General features: G+C 40.3%; 1 pseudogene across 1 annotated transcript; it reads left to right on the top strand.

Annotated features, from left to right (window-relative positions):
* Positions 1–368: 368 nt before the first annotated feature.
* Positions 369–1687, top strand: LOC311110528 (interferon-induced protein with tetratricopeptide repeats 1-like; annotated as a pseudogene). Its single transcript has one exon. The product of its transcript is annotated as an interferon-induced protein with tetratricopeptide repeats 1-like (transcript).
* The last annotated feature ends 10914 nt before the right edge of the window (positions 1688–12601 follow it).

Raw genomic sequence — 12601 nt, 5'->3', positions numbered from 1 at the left:
CTATGTGGAAATGAATGGTGTTTATGTAGGTTTTTCGATAAACGCAGAAAATAAGGTCTGTGGTTCTAAGAGCTAATCTTCATCAGCTAACGTCACTTTTTGTGAATTTTGAACCATTTATGTAATTTAAAAAAGCACATAAAGTCTTCATCATTCATAAAGGTCATGTTAACAGACTTACTCTCTCTCTCTCTCTCTCTCTCTCTCTCTCTCTCTCTCTCTCTCTCTCTCTCTCTCTCTCTCTCTCTCTCTCTCTCTCTCTCTCTCTCCTGAATCGAGTCCTTGGTTCATCGTCCAGGTCTCCAATATCTCCCTTAGGCATTGTCAGATAAACAAATACATTTAAACTGTTGTATTTTTTAACCAGAATGGCTCAGATCTCCTTGAAAATAAGGCTGCAGGGTTTGGAAAGCCACTTCACCTGGAAGTTAGACTACAGCAGATCTAAACTGGAAAGCCTCAGTTAAACCATGATAGATATCATCCGCAACGAGGGGCTTCCTGTTAAACTTCCTGGCTTACCTACACCATGCTCTGGGATCTACAGAGGACATTCTTCCATGCCTGAAGAAGGCTGAAGAGGCCATTCGCCAAAGCAGTCCAGATGACGTGGAGCTAAGGCTGGTGGTCCACTATGGGAACCTGGCCTGGGTGCACTATCACCAAGGGGAGCTGACAGAGAGCCAGACCTATGTGGAGAAGGTGGGCAGACTACTGCGGGACAACCCCTCACCTTACCCAGGTATAGTGTGGAGTGAAAGACCTGGACTTTGAATAAGTTTGATGTAAGCAAGGACGAGGAAGCGCTATATTGCTTCCGGATGGCCTTGAAAGGGGACCCTGAGAACAAGGTGCTGCGCTGCGGTTACGCCTTGGCATTTAATAAATCTGTTGATAAGAAAAACATTACCACGAAGCTGCGATCTGAGATGTTGAAGCAGCTACGGATTGCTAGAGAATTGGATCCAGAAGATTTGTACATCACAGTGATGTAGCTGCAGAGGCTGGCAGAGAGTGGCCAGGTTGAGGAAGCACGTAAACTTGCAGAGGAAGTGACAGAGAAGCCTTTGGACAGCTTTTGTGGATTTGGACTGTTACTATCATTTTCAGAGATCACGTCTCTCATTATTCAAGCATTGACCTGGCAAGAAGGACCATGGAAAGACACCCTGATTCACGTCAACTGAAGAGGCGTCTTGGGAAGTGTTACAAATAGAATATATTATCTCTGGAAGAGAAAAGGAACCCAATGAAGCATGGTCTGATTGAAAATGCAGTCAACCTTCATGAAGAGGTGGTTGCACTATACCCAAAATCCCTTGCAGCAAAACTGGAACTGTCTGCCATGTACAAGTACTCTAGCAGAGATGATAGAGCAGATAAGATATTTGAGGACCTGCTTCTTGATAGAGAAGGAATGGAACCACAGGATTTACAAAAATTCTACAACTGGTATGCCCAACATCTGTTTTATGCCAAACAAGATGCTTCCAGGTCAATTGATTTCCACAAGAAGGCAGCAGAAATTATGCTACCCACTGACCAACACGACAGCAGTATTCGTGTTTTGTTGTCCACTGTCCATAACAGAGGAAACAGAGCTGAGGAAATTGTGGACTTTCTGGATGGCCTTTATGGAGAGGATGCTGTCGGCCAGTTCCAGACCTTTTTTCCAATAAAGGCTTGAATTAACCAGAATTTGCATCACCTGTTTATGACTGATTCATGTGGAAAATAGATTCACTATACCACTAGGACAAATCTAGAGCAATTTAGGACACATTTAGATTGAGTAGAAACTGAATACCTCAGTATTCAAAATGTCTGGCTCAATTTTGTTACTGGGATTGCTGAGAGACGCATGATCATCAATACTAACACTTGAAAGTAAATTCAAGGCTGATAGTAAAGTCTTATATATATGCAGGCCTAACATGACAAACTTCTGTCTGTAAAAGTTTACTGTGGACTAATATACTGTAGACAAACTAATATGTTATTTTTCATTCTTGTATTATAGAGTAGAGAGGCCCTGTATAGCCTCACAGACTGACTATCCAGAGCGATAGGATCTTACTGATTTTATTTTCTTGACACTGGGCACAATATATTCTGTTTCTGGAGAATGTATGTAATGTGTAATATTGTACTTTCAAATATCTTGTGAGTTCTTGTGAAAATAAAGGTTTTCTCTTCTATTCTATTCAGTTAAAAGATCATTAATTAAAGAAATACAGTAACAGCAAACAATACCAAGTTATTTTATAGTACACACGACTATCCCAGTAGGTTACTAGAATTTCTTAATGCATAGCTGTGGATATCTAGTTCAAATTGTACGACCAAATACATTGACTATCATCAGCTATGGTCAGAGTTTGATTGATTAAGGCTCTGAAGGTCATGCATACGGTACAAGGTCAGGGTACACAGCCAGAGACAGAGAACACCACAATACAGCAAAGAAAATGTCAGTGGAAAGCAATGGGGAATGAAGGGTGACTAGTGTCAGTTGACATCACAATATATCACCTACTCAGAAGTTGCTCCATAAATCACAGTATCATTGCTGCTGAGAAAGATTGGCCAACATATTGCCAGTACTGTGCAGTATTTCACAAATTCTTAAAGTACATGACATTATTGAAATACACATTACACTACACTCCTACTGAGCTCCTTGATTTTGTACAGTAGGCTTCCCCGTTCAGTTTTCGTCAGACAACACTTCTTCCCTTGCAAGGGTTTGACGAAAAACAGGATTTTATTTGTGTATAAGGCGCCACCTAGTGTTTAATGAAGCCAATCCATAACTCCCCACCGTCTCATGCATCACCACCAGTTCAGCATCCATAAATTCACTTGTGTCTCTATTTTAGTAATTGATTGACTGACATGCCGAAGGCTGGCATACAGCTTCAGAGTTTTTACTGGTCAGGTCAAGTGGTCAGGGAAAACTCCTGGCCTTAAACATAACATTCTCATGCCATCGCTATTCTCCTATCTCTGGTGGTGTAGCTATTCATAGGAGGTGAATCCAGTGTGAGGAATAATGTGAACCCTGGGCTCGTTTATTTACATTCTGTCCCGTACTCTTCGATTGTATATCCTGTTTCTCTAATTGGTTATCTCTCCCCTAACCTAATACAGCAGGCCTAACAGAAGCCTGAAACTAGATCCCCTACATCCTGGACTTGACATGTTGGGCGAGGTTCTCTTCTGCACTGTTCAACCAATCCAGTATCTGTGGTGTAGTTAAGATGGAGTGTCACGTTGTTAACGTCCAAAAGCGGATTTGCGCCACAGGCTCTCTTTACATTTCTCCTGAAAAACTGAACATCTGGTTAAAGGAATCGGCAGAGCCACAGATTATCCATTATATTGACCAGAAACTCCATAGAGAAATAGTAATGGCGTCTTTTTGTAGGCACACTAACTCCGCCATGGTTCGTTGGACAAAGCCATAAGTGGAAATGAATGGTGTTTTTGGATAAACGGCAAAAATAAGGTCAGAGGTAAACACAGGTTTAGGAGATTTTATAGGTTTTGTTCTATGAGATAATCTTCATCAGCTAATGTCACTTTTTGTGAATTTTGAAACATTTAATGTAATTTAAAAAAGTACATAAAGGCTTCATCATTCATAAAGGTCATGTTAACTGACTTATATTATCTCACAGAACAAAACATAGAAGATCTCCTAAACTTGTGTTAACCTCAGACTTTATTTTCGGCATTTAACCCAGAACCCTATTCTTTCCCCATTAATTTTCCCCATAGGAATGGCTAAACCAAAGATTGTGGATATACTGACAAGATACATGTTTCTCCGCCCTAACAATGGGAGTCGTTGTCCACAAAGCGGCACGGCGAGCTGTCTAGCACCTGCCTATCCTTTCTTTGGATTGGTGGATACATCTCATTATTGTAATCCTTTTTTAAATATTTGATGAGGGTTGTTGACGTCAACCGTCTGTATTCAATGGAGAGAGATGTACACAGTGGCAGAATACCTGACCACTGTGACTGACCCAAAATTAAGGAAAGCTTTGACTATGTACAGACTCAGTGAGCATTGCCTTGCTATTGAGAAAGGTCGCCACAGGCAGACCTGGCTCTCAAAAGAAGACAGGCTATGTGCACACTGCCCACAAAATGATGTGTGAACACTTCCTAACCTCCTGCCAAATGTATGACCATATTAGAAACACATATTTCCCTCAGATTACATAGACCCACAAAAATTTGAAAACAAATCAAATTTTGATAAAACTCCTATATCAATTCTGTGAAATACCACAGTGTGCAATCACAGCAGCAAGATTTGTCAGGTTGGATGGGGAGCGTCAATGCACAGCTGTTTTCAGGTCTCTCCAGAGATGTTAGATTGGGTTCAAGTCCGGGCTCTGGCTGGACCACTCAAGGACATTCAGAGACGTGTCCCAATGCCACTCCTGCGTTGCCTTGGCTGTGTGATAAGGATCATTGTCCTGTTGGAAGGTGAACTTTCGCCCCAGTCTGAGCACTCTGGAGCAGGTTTTTATCGTATCTGAAGATTATGCCTTTGTTAAATGTTTTTCATGAAGAAATGGAATGTTGGTTATGTTAGTATCAGAAGGCAATGTTTAGTATGATGACATATGACAGACAGGAAGGGGTTTGTAAGATATGGGGATTGGACAGTAGAGGGAGCTATTCAACTCTTGGAAGGCTATATAAAGGGGAGACTGGTGATTGGCCAGAGGAGGGAGTTTCATTGTTTATAAATAAGGGGGTTAGGCGCGGGAGAGTTAGAACGGCCATATCAATCTGGGGAGCCGTTCTCCGGACATCGCGAGTCTGTACCTATGCTGTAAACTCGTGATTTTAATAAAAGCCTCTAACACGATGCAGCATAGCGGACTTTTTGTTGACAGCAATAATTGCCACCATTCATCATATACGACATTTTCATCAAGGATCTCTCTGTACTTTGCTCCGTTCATCTTTCCCTTGAGCCTGACTAGTCTCCCAGTCCCTGCCGCTGAAAAACATCCCCACAGAATAATGCTGGCACCACCATGACTCATTGTAGGGATGGTGCCAGGTTTCCTCCAACTGTCTCAGGGAAGCTCATCTGCGTGCTCGTCTTCCTCACCAGGGTCTTGACCTGACTGCATTTCGTTGTCGTAACCAACTTCAGTGGGCAAATGCTCACCTTCGATGGCTATTGGCACACTGGAGAAGGTTGCTCTTCACAGATGAATCCCGGTTTCAACTGTACCGGGCAGAAGGTAGACAGCGTGTATGGCATCGTGTTTGCTGATGTCAACGTTGTGAACAGACTGTCCCATGGTGGCGGTGGGGTTATGGTATGGGCAGGCATAAGCTACGGACAACAAACACAATTGCATTTTATCGATGGCAATTTGAATGCACAGAGATACCGTGAAGAGATCCTGAGGCCCATTGTTGTGCCCTTCGTCCGCCGTCATTAGCTCATGTGTCAGCATGATAATACACGGCCCCATCTTGCAAGGATCTGTATACAATTCCTAGAAGCTGAAAATGTCCCAGTTCATCCATGGCCTGCATAGTCACCAGACATGTCAACCATTGAGCATGTTCGGGATGCTCTGGATTGATGTGCTTGACAGTGTGTTCCAGTTCTCACCAATATCCAGCAACTATCCAGACAATATCTTGATCAACTCTATGTGAAGGAGATTTGTTGCGCTGCATGAGGCAACTGGTGGTCACACCATATACTGACTGGTTTTCTGATCCAAGCCCCCTACCTTTAAAAGGTATCTGTGACCAACAGATTAATATCTGTTTTCCCAGTCATGTAAAATGGATACATTCACTTTACCAATACACCACTTGGACAAATCTAGTATCTTGGACAATCTAGGAAAAATTATGATTGAGTAAAAACAAAATACTTTCGTATTAAAAAGTGTCTGGGCTCAATTTTAGCAACTGGGATGGTTGAGAGGTGCTTGATCATCCATACTAACATTTGAAAGTAAATTCAAGGATAATGGTAAAGTATTCTAATTCCTATAAACATGTAGGACTAACATGACAAACATCTGTCTGGAATCCATATTTTCATATTGTGTCTGTAAAAGCTCCAGGCATATATTCTTAAATGGAGTTGTGGATATCAAGTAGAAATGTTAAGGCTAAATACATTGACTATTAGCTAAAGGGCTTTTATAGAGGGGAAAACATAGATAGAAATCGTATCATTGTATCTGTCTCATTATGACATCTGTGAGAGCATGGGAAGCGCTATTGAGGCCACCTCCATTTTGAAGTAGTCAATGTTCTTCTTCTAGGAGTTGGCAAGCAGACTGAAAGGGTGCATACTGCCACCTAGAGTGGGTTGTTTGAAAAGGTATAAAGCCAAGGATTGCGATTTACTGCCAGTATAATTCATTGGCTGATCCCTCCTGATGACCCGGATGGAATCATGTGATCCTTCCTTAATCCATAGGAAGTCCCACCCAGTTGACTACTTTCTTTTTTTTAACCCAGTTGACTACTGCAAGATGGTGAAAGTCCTTAATGGAGCTGCCCATTCTAAAATATGATTTTGGGCACAAGAACCCTCTATCTATCTCAATGGGGTAAAACTTGTACCCATTATGGGTGAAGCTAGGCAGGTATTGCAAAGGATTTGACGAGATGGCGGAAACTGAGGTTTTGTTTGAAACTGCTAGTGAGTCGGATGAAGATAAAAGTGCAGAGAGTGAGAATGAGTGGGTTACAGTGACGAAGAAGGGAAACAAGATAAGTACCGTTGTGGTGGAAACTAGGAAACCCCAAGACTCGTTTTTAGTTGGAGTTATTTCTGGGGCGGCGCAAAAAGTAAAGGCAGATGATATAACTGAAGACATACTGTAGATGGAGTGGTTGTTGCACGTCGACTAACCCGTATGGTGGATGGAGAAAATAAATTCACTTAATCCATACTACTGTTCTTTGATGAAAAGTCTCTCCCTTCTCATATGAAGTTAGGATTCATGAGATACCCTGTAAGAGCTTTTGTGCACAAACCCTGAAGTGAAATGCTGCAATTGTGGTGGCGAACATGCGTCCGAATTCCTGGAGTGCCCTGTCAGGGTGAAGGAGACCGAGGTGGAAAGAGTAAGGGGTGAGAAGAGTGGGAGGAGCGAATGGTGGTGAAGAAACAATGGTAGTAGAGCCACCACGAGTTTCTCATCAACCGAGGGATAATGAAATGTTACATGTTAAAAAGGTGGACTTTGTATTATTTGTTGCAATGGTCATAAACTGTACAGCACAAGCGGAGAAGAAGTCTGAGAAAATTGGAATCATTGTGAATGCAGATTAAAGTTTTTTAGATCTTCGTGATTTCACAGCCGATGCCATGCAAGAAATCTTGTTGTTGAATGTTCTGCCCTCACAGGCCCCTGAGCCTGAGTAGGGATGGTGTTTGGAATGGACTGTGGTTGAAGAAGTGAGATGCGTTTCGTTTGTCTACGTGTACATTTTCTTTTTTATGTCGTTCTTCCACCTTTTCCGCAATGGATTGTTGTATTTTCTTGTTCAATACACCATCCAGTTGGTGGTGATAATGCACCATTAACATTGGATGCCAACCGCCGTTATACCCAAATGATTAAGCAGGAAATGTCAAGGCTAACCACTCCTTCAGGAGGAAATGCAGGAAATGCCAAGGGAACCACTCCTTCCTCATTCGCACATTTCAGAGTTTGCTTTTCTTCGTTTCTAAATAAACTCCTGTTTGTCTTGAAGAATTGCAATCGCAGAATAATGAATTATGTGTTCAGTGAGATCTGACATCACTTAAAGGTTTGTGATTTTAAATAGTAAATCAAAATGCAATTTATCATTCAGCTTTTTATGTTTATTTTGGCTCTCGTTCGAGTGTTCCCGTTTATTCATTGGCCTAAACTTTATTACAGGAAAAAACGTTTTGTTGAGTTATTGCGTTAATCCACAATTAAACCATGGATTGTCAGCATAGAAAATGGGTAATTTGCAGTTTTGATAGGCTCGATCTATTCTGTCCACGTTTATGGAAACATCTCACATTCTTTCAAGTTGTAACTTTCTGACTCATCTTCAGGTCCGGAGGTGCTAGTCGTCAGTGGTCCATTTTGCAGTGCCATTCTATATTTCCATCCTTCATTGGCCTATGGGCTATTTTGAAGTACCCTAGAAACAATAACAAAACATAATTGCCAGTAATCGCTTTGCTGATGGTGTGTGGTTGGAGGCAGTTTCTATTTTATGCAGACAGTACTGCAATTTTGTAAAAGTGTTTTTGTTGAATTGTTTTCCATTGAGTCAGTGTATTTTATTTGGACCCCTGTAAATCATGGGTTGTAGGTAGACCAATATTGGACTAAAGGAGCTAACGTTACTCCTTCGTCCAAGAACCATACATTATAGTCCATCTAAACGTGAATCGATTCTCAATTGCTGTATGGTTCTAGAAACATAAATCCCTCTACTATCATATCAAAATAATTTCACAAATGCAAAAAACACACTGTGGTATATTATTCTCTTACATTTTAGATGTGCTGTTAGCTTAATAAGAAAGCATTAATGATTAAACATAATAGGTTTGTGCTGTACTGATATAGACTGTTTAACATAACAAGCTGTGATTAATGTGGGGAACTATTAGGGGGTAGGCTGAGATAAGGCTTGTGTCTCACACAGACACAAACACTGCCTCTTTGTTAGAACGCTCAAGGACATTTGTACTGCAAAAGTGCTGACTCTCTGGACAAGTTGCAAAACAACTAAACACCTGGCAACAGTGAAGCGCCAAGGGGCTGGGACCAGCCTGTGCACCAACGATAGGCTGAGTAAATCTAAACCACGCTCAGTCTCTACTCTGATAGGCCAGCAGGGAGCGGGAACTATCTCTGTCAGAGTATTTAGGGAAGAACTTATAACAATGGACCAGTTCTCTGTCTGCCCTGCGTGGTATTTCAGTGGACCCGTATATACGAACATCATATTTACCATTGAAGTGTTTTGCATTAATTAAAATACTAGTCTATTTTAGAAGACGTGTATTGACCTCTTTTTGTTCCTATACCAGATTTGAATTGACGCAACTTATCAATTGGTGACCTCCGACTGTGATCTGGTAGAGGGACTTCGCTGGGTATTGTCCGGCCCATTGGACATCTCTGTCATTGAACGGTGTGTTTCACAAAGAGTCCGGACTACTAAAAACATGTAAGAAGACACCTATTGTTATATAACCAAAGTTCTGCACATTGGCTTTATCCAAATTAATTTTGTGAAACACCTGTCTGATGTAAGTGAACTAAATTATGGAATTATTATGAGTAGATAAGCACCATATTGTGACATGCAAACCTTTGGTGAATGTGATGTTAAACCATGGTACCATAGAGTATTGTTCTACCGGCAAGGTCTGTAACTGCGGGGGTACGGCTAGGTTCAGAGAAAATACTGAAATCTATTGGCAAGGTTCGTAACTACGAGGGTACGGCTAGGTTCGAAGAATTACACCGGCAAGGTCCGTAAATTCGAGGGTACGGCTAGGTTCGGGAAATGTTTTATATTACTAGCGACTGGCAAGGTCCGTAACTGCGAGGGTACGGCTTGGTTCAGCTGAGTATTTTTTAGATAGGGAGGAGAATAGTAAGCGAGGTTGAGATTGAAAATAGAGGTAAAAATAATGAATAGTCAATATAATTATATTGAAATGTATTGAACTGATATAATTAAACTGTAACGTTGGTGTTTGAAATAACATAATATTGGTTTTAAATAATTAAGTTGAAGCAATTTGGTTTATTATTTAATTTAACGTTTGATGTTTGACCCTGCAAAATACTGTTTAAATAATTAGACTGAAATAATTTGGTTTATCGTTGAAATATAAATATGCACCGACTTTAACTAATTAGGTGTGAATAATTTGATTTAAATAAATAGATAGACGTAATTTAAATAATTAAATAACAGACGAATATTACAAATTAAAACAAGAAATAGACAAAACCTGTTCCGACGGGACACAGGAGGGAGAACCGCGAGGGGAGGGGCTAGAGACAGCGAGAGTATGGCTTTTGGAGAGTCAGGAAAGACTAGAGAATTTTGCTAGAGAGTGTAAGGACCCGTGTAAATACTGTAACAAAACAGGTCATAACCATCGCGACCGCAGAGCTAAGGGAAAGGGCAATGTCCGGGAAATGACAGTCTATTTTTTGGTTCCAATGGTAAAATGTTTGAAGAAGTAATTGGTGTCGATTAAGAATTGGCTAAAAACACCACGAAGCGATTATTTGAGAGATACCTATACATTTCTAACGATATATACGTATGAACTTGCTCAACCAAACGTAGACGTACGTAATGGGTGAGAAAGTAGAGAATATGAGTTTAAGGTTGTACCGTTGTTTGATCATGTGATAAGGTTTAATGGGTGATCGGACCATGACTGGTGTGGTTATGGAAGTAATGTATAAATAGTGGAGAGCCAATAGGGGGCTCCATTGAACTATTATGTTTTGTTGGGCATTTCGGTGGCATGGGGTGGGGTCTGTGTGTATGAGTGGAATTTGACGGCTGGTATGGGTGGTGACCGGATACTACTGAGTATTTGGTTTGGTGATGTTGAATGGACGATTTGTAGCGTGTTTTGGGTTAAATAGAAAGGCTCACTTATTCAACCGAAATAGGTGCGGGGAGAGAGTTTTTGTGTTACTGAATGAGGTGAGAGTTAAACTACTGAGAATAGAGTATTATGGACACTCCGTAATAAATAAACTGAACCAAACAAGACGTTACTACAGCAATAGAGGATGGTTAATGTTGTTACGTTAGTTTTTAAACCCGATGATAGAGGTAAATGCAGAACGCTGTTTGAGAATTTGTTTTATTTTTGCTACTAGGGGATTTAGTGTTTGAGATGAAAGGGCTTGCTAGTCGGGAGTGATGACATGGCTGATTGTGCGACATGGAAGTGGTTGTTTGGCGTGCTTTGAAAGGATCGCGGATTGTGTGGGGTGACTGGCAATGTATGTAGAGGGTCCCTGGTTCGAACACAGGTAGGGACAGTGGGTAAAGCTTTCGCATTGGGGCTATAGACCTAGATTACTACGTGGATTGAGAAATGTGAAAGGTTGAATTAGATAGCTTAAGTAGAAGTATTCTAGAAAGGTCTATGAAAATATGTTACAAGGTCCCCGCGCCTTCCCCGTTGTGTAGGAAGGAGCAATGGGAGGGGTGAGAGATAGTTCAAATGATAGGAATATCATTAAATGTATGCTTATCAACGATAGCAAGTATTTGTTTTATTAATAAGGGCCTAATTAGAGAGAACAGTTAAAGAAATGTAATAGCGAACTGAAATGGCGATAGAGCTGTGAAAATTGAGTTGAGGACAAAGGAGAATAATTTATGGCTCTGGTTAGCGGAAAATAAAAAAAATAGAGACAGTCAAGCGAGTTAGATCGAGCTGTGGGATTTCAAGTAGAGGTCTGAATACTTGACTGAAAGGCAGTGCTTTGATAAATTCTAATTGTTATTACTTTATTCGATAGGTTGCTTAACACCAGTGGTGTATGCAAATAGTTGGTGAATTCTAGAACGATAATTTATTTTCGTTACGGGGACCAGGGGATGCAAGTAGCTTTAGCTATTATGCTGAGGGAATAGCACCAACCTATAGTGGGTTCTAGATTTGTTAAATAAACAAACTTATATTTTAAACTAAAGTAATGCAATGGGCTACAATTATAACATTATCACAAAAAGGCACAATTTAATATGAAATAGTTATTACAATTATTATTAATAGTTATTACAGTTATTATCATTGATCCAGTAATGATAGAAGGATAGTAGAGGAAAGGCAAGGGATTAAATCTCATTTAGGGAAAGTAGAAGAGTATGAAGATATATTAGTGAGAAAATACCATTAACTGAGGGATATAAAACGTTTAGCTGAAAAAGACAACAGGAATAATTTACCTTACACCCTAATGTAGACATTAGACCACACCAGAAGTAGAGATGGCAGGATCACCAGTTGCAAACTAAATGGCCAAAGGAAGGAACATTTGATGTAACCGTGATTGTATTGGCTAAAAAATGAAATATGACATTTACAGGGGGGACAGGAACAATAGAAGGGGAGACAGATTTTCCTAGGGGGTTGATCAAATAATTGATAATGAATCATTTGAGATGAGATCACATGTAGCAGATTTAGGGTAATCAATTAAATAATAATTGTATACTCGAGGAATTTTGAGAGGTTTTATGGATTAGTTATGAGGAATTAGATTGATACAAACAATTATTGATGGGTAGGACTGGGGATATCTGTATCATGTTTTGTGTGTACTACCATCTTTAGATTACTGATGGTAATTGAAGGTTAAAAAAAATTATAAACAGGAGAAAGAGAATTAGCTTATCTCATTGGAATGTTGCCCAGGGCTAGGGGGAGCAGTAGTGAAGTTAGGCAGTATTTAAGTGGGGCCTGGCTATTTGTGGTTGTTGTTTTTCAAATTGGGTTTTTCAAACAAAAAACAACACACCTAGTATGATGTTTATAAAGCCTTGTTGT

Source organism: Coregonus lavaretus (assembly GCF_964263955.1).
Source record: "Coregonus lavaretus genome assembly, chromosome: 36".
Taxonomy (NCBI): domain Eukaryota; kingdom Metazoa; phylum Chordata; class Actinopteri; order Salmoniformes; family Salmonidae; genus Coregonus; species Coregonus lavaretus.
Note: the sequence above shows the minus strand (reverse complement) of the source record. Positions and strands in the feature narration are given on the sequence as shown.